The following is a 5,272-nucleotide window of genomic DNA, read 5'->3' as shown; positions in this document are numbered from 1 at the left end:
AATGAAATAAAGTGAGAAAACAAGATTAGAGAAAAAAGAGTAAAAAGAAATGAAGAAAGCCTCCAAAAGATATGGGACTATGTGAAAAGACCAAATCTACGTTTGACTGGTGTGCCTGAAAGTGATGGGGAGAATGGATACAAGTTAGAAAACATTCTTCAGGATATTATCCAGGAGAACTTCCCCAACCTAGTAAGGCAGGCCAACATTAAATTTCGGGAAATACAGAGAACACCACAAAGACACTCCTCGAGAATAGCAACCCCAAGACATATAATTGTCAGATTCACCAAGGTTGAAATGAAGGAAAACATGTTAAGGGCAGCCAGAGAGAAAGGTCGGGTTACCCACAGAGGGAAGCCCATCAGATTAACAGTGGATTTCTCGGCAGAAACCCTACAAGCCAGAAGAGAGTGGGGGCCAATATTCAACGTTCTTAAAGAAAAGAACTTTCAACCTAGAATTTCATAACCAGCCAAACAAAACTTCATAAGTGAAGGAGAAATAAAATCCTTTACAGGAAAGCAAATGTTGAGAGATTTTGTCACCACCAGGCCTGCCTTACAAGAACTCCTGATGGAAGCATTAAACATGGAAAGGAAAAACCGGTACCAGCTACTGCAAAAACATGCTAAATTGTAAAGACCATTGACGCTATGAAGAAACTGCATCAATTAACAGGTGAAATAACCAGATAGCATCGTAATGACAGGATCAGATTCACACATAACAGTATTAACCTTAAATGTAAATGGGCTAAAAGCCCCAATTAAAAGACACAGACTGGCAAATTGGATAAGGAGTCAAGGCCCATCGGTGTGCTGTATTCAGGAGACCCACCTCATGTGCAAAGACACATATAGGCTCAAAATAAAGGGATGGAGGAAGATCTACCAAGCAAATGGAAAGCAAAAAAAAAAAAAAAAAAAAAAAAAGCAGGGGTTGCAATCCTAGTCTCTGATAAAACAGACTTTAAACCAACAAAGATCAAAAGAGACAAAGAAGGCCATTACATAATGGTAAAGGGATCAATTAAACAAGAAAAGCTAACTATCCTAAATATATATGCACCCAATACAGGAGCACCCGGATTCATAAAGCAAGTTCTTAGAGACCTACAAAGAGACTTAGACTCCCACACAATGATACTGGGAGACTTTAACACCCTACTGTCAATAATAGACAGATCAATGAGGCAGAAAATTAACAAGGATATCCAAGACTTGAACTCAGCTCTGGACCAAGCAGACCTAATAGACATCTACAGAACTCTCCACCCCAAATCAACAGAATATACATTCTTCTCAGCACCACATCATACTTATTCTAAAATTGACCGCATAATTGGAAGTAAAACACTCCTCAGCAAATGTAAAAGCACAGAAATCACAACAAACTGTCTCTCAGACCACAGTGCAATCAAATTAGAACTCAGGATTAAGAAACTTACTCAAAACCACACAACTACATGGAAACTGAACAACCTGCTCCTGAATGACTACTGGGCAAATAATGAAATGAAGGCAGAAATAAGGATGTTCTTTGAAACCATTGAGAACAAAGACACAACATACCACAATCTCTGGGACACATTTAAAGCAGTGTGTAGACTGAAATTTATAGCACTAAATGCCCAAAAGAGAAAGCAGGAAAGATCTAAAATCGACACCCTAACATCACAATTAAAAGAACTAGAGAAGCAAGGGCAAACACATTCAAAAGCTAGCAGAAGGCAAGAAATAACTAAGATGAGAGCAGAACTGAAAGAGATAGAGACACAAAAAACCCTTCAAAAAATCAGTGAATCCAGGAACTGGTTTTTTTTAAAAGATCAACAAAATAGACCGTTAGCAAGACTAATAAGAAAGAGAGAAGAATCAAATAGATGCAATAAAAAATGATAAAGGGACTATCACCACGGATCCCACAAAAATACAAACTACCATCAGAGAATGCTATAAACACCTCTACACAAATAAACTAGAAAAACTATGGATACATTCCTGGACACATATACCCTCCCAAGTCTAAACCAGGAAGAAGTTGAATCTCTGAATAGACTACTAACAGGTTCTGAAACTGAGGCAATAATTCACAGCCTACCAACCAAAAAAAGTCCAGGACCAGATGGATACACAGCTGAATTCTACCAGAGGTACAAAGAGGAGCTGGTACCATTCCTTCTGAAACTATTTCAATCAATAGAAAAAGAGGGACTCCTCCCTAACTCATTTTATGAGGTCAGCATCATCCTGATACCAAAGCCTAGTGGAGACAAAACAAAAAAAGAATTTTAGGCCAATATCCCTGATGAACACTGATGGGAAAATCCTCAATAAAATACTGGCAAACCAAATCCAGCATAACATCAAAAAGCTTATCCACCATGATCAAGTCGGCTTCAACCCTGGGATGCAAGGCTAGTTCAACATATGCAAATCAATAAACATAATCCATCACATAAACAGAAACAACGATAAAAACCGCATGATTATCTCTATAGATGCACAAAAGGCCTTCAACAAAATTCAACAGCCTTTCATGCTAAAAACTCTCAATAAACTAGGTGTCAGTGGAACATATCTGAAAATAATAAGAGCTATTTATGACAAACCCACAGCCAGTATAATACTGAATGGGCAAAAACTGGAAGCATTCCCTTTGAAAACTGACACAAGACAAGGATGTCCTTTCTCACCACTCCTATTCAATATAGTATTGGAAGTTCTGGCCAGGGCAATCAGGCAAGAGAAAGAAATAACGGGTATCCAGTTAGGAAAAGAGGAAGTCAAATTGTCTCTGTTTGCAGATGACAGGATTGTATATTTAGAAAACCCCATTGTCTCAGCCCAAAATCTCCTTAAACTGATAAGCAACTTCAGCAAAGTCTCAGGATACAAAATTAATGTGTGAAAATCACAAGCATTCCTCTACACCAAGAACAAACAAACAGAGAGCCAAATCATGAGTGGACTCACATTCACAATTACTATAAAGAGAATAAAATACCTAAGAATCCAACTTATAGGGGATGTGAAGGACCTCTTCAAGGAGAACTACAAACCACCGCTCAATGAAATAAAAGAGGACACAAACAAATGGAAGAACATTCCATGCTCATGGATAGGAAGAATCAATATCATGAAAATGGCCATACTGCCCAAGGTAATTTATAGATTCAATGCCATCCCCATCAAGCTACCAGTGACTTTCTTCACAGAATTGGAAAAAACTACTTTAAAGTTCATATGGAACCAAAAAAAGAGCCCACATTGCCAAGACAATCCTAAGCAAAAAGAACAAAGCTGGAGGCATCACGCTACCTGACTTCAAACTATACTACAAGGCTACAGTAACCAAAACAGCATGGTACTGGTACCCACACAGATATATAGAGCAATGGAACAGAACAGAGGCCCCAGAAATAATACCACACACTTACAACCATCTGATCTTTGACAAACCTGACAAAAACAAGAAATGGGGACAGGATTCCCTATTTAATAAATGGTGCTGGAAAAACTGGCTAGCCATATGTAGAAAGCTGAAACTGGATCCTTTCCTTATACCTTATACAAAATTCAACTCAAGATGGATTAAAGACTTAAATGTAAGACCTAAAACCATAAAAACTCTAGAAGAAAACCTAGGTAATACCATTCAGGACATAGACATGGGCAAAGACTTCATGACTAAAACACCAAAAGCAATGGCAACAAAAACCCAAATAGACAAATGGGATCTAATTGAACTAAAGAGCTTCTGCACAGCAAAAGGAACTATCATCAGAGTGAACAGGCTACCTACAGAATGGGAGAAAATTTTTGCAATCTACCCATCTCACAAAGGGCTAATATCCAGAATCTACAAAGAACTTAAACAAATTTACAAGAAGAAAACAACCCCATCAAAAAGTGGGCAAAGGATATGACAAACACTTCTCAAAAGAAGACATTTATGCAGCCAACAGACATATGACAAAATGCTTATCATCACTGGTCATCAGAGATATGCAAATCAAAACCACAATGAGATACCACCTCATACCATTTAGAATGGTAATCATTAAAAAGTCAGAAAACAGCAGATGCTGGAGAGGATTTGGAGAAATAGGAACACTTTTACACTGTTGGTGGGAGTGTAAATTAGTTCAACCATTGTGGAAGACAGTGTGGCAATTCCTCAAGGATCTAGAACTAGAAATACCATTTCACCCAGCCATCCCATTACTGGGTATATACCCATAGGATTATAAATCATGCTACTATAAAGACACATGCACACGTATGTTTATTGCGGCACTATTCACAATAGCAAAGACTTGGAACCAACCCAAATGTCCTTCAATAATAGACTGGATAAAGAAAATGTGGCACATATATACCATGGAATACTATGCAGCCATAAAAAAGGATGAATTCATGTCCTTTGCAGGGACATGGATGAAGCTGGAAATCATCATTCTCAGCAAACTATCACAAGGACAGAAAATAAACACCGCATGTTCTCACTTATAAGTGGGAGTTGAACAATGAGAACACATGGACACAGGGAGGGGAACATCACACATCAGGGCCTTTTGGGGGGTGGGGGGCTGGGGGAGGGATAGCGTTAGGAGAAATACCTAATGTAAATGATGAGTTGATGGGTGCAGCAGACCAACATGGCACATGTATACCTAAGTAACAAACCTGCACGTTGTGCACATGTACCCTAGAACTTAAAGTATAATAAAACAAACAAACAAATAAAATCTGGCTATTGATAATGATATTCCCTCTACCTGAAAGAATCTGTCCTCCATCTCTGTCTACCAGAATCTTACTCATCGTTCAGCACGCCATTCAGATTCCACTTCTTCAATGAAGACTTATCTAACGTCCTTCTCTAGAAATATTTGCTTTATCTTCTGAAATCTTCTCTGCCATTGAGATAATCTATTCCACTATGGCTTGTAGAATAATTAGTTTGTCTCTTTAGACATCTTCCAAAGTCGACTGTGGACTCCTTTAGGACAGGGCCATGTCTTACCACTCACTATGTTTCTTGCATCACTGAATATTGCGCCTTGGATACTTTTGGCTCCAAGAGTAGTAGATGTCATCACAGTCAATGCATAAATAAATAAATTAGTGAACCGCTCACAATAGATACACTAGCTGTCAAAACAGAAAAAAAATAGTTTTTCAAAAAAAGGAGGTATCTGCAAGTTTCACTAGATCTTCAGGATTGGGGTGTTCTTGGATTGAAAGGACCGCATGGGATCACAATT

The sequence above is a fragment of the Pan troglodytes genome, chromosome 11 (assembly GCF_028858775.2).
Source record: "Pan troglodytes isolate AG18354 chromosome 11, NHGRI_mPanTro3-v2.0_pri, whole genome shotgun sequence".
NCBI classification, from domain to species: domain Eukaryota; kingdom Metazoa; phylum Chordata; class Mammalia; order Primates; family Hominidae; genus Pan; species Pan troglodytes.
This window is presented reverse-complemented; position numbering follows the sequence as displayed.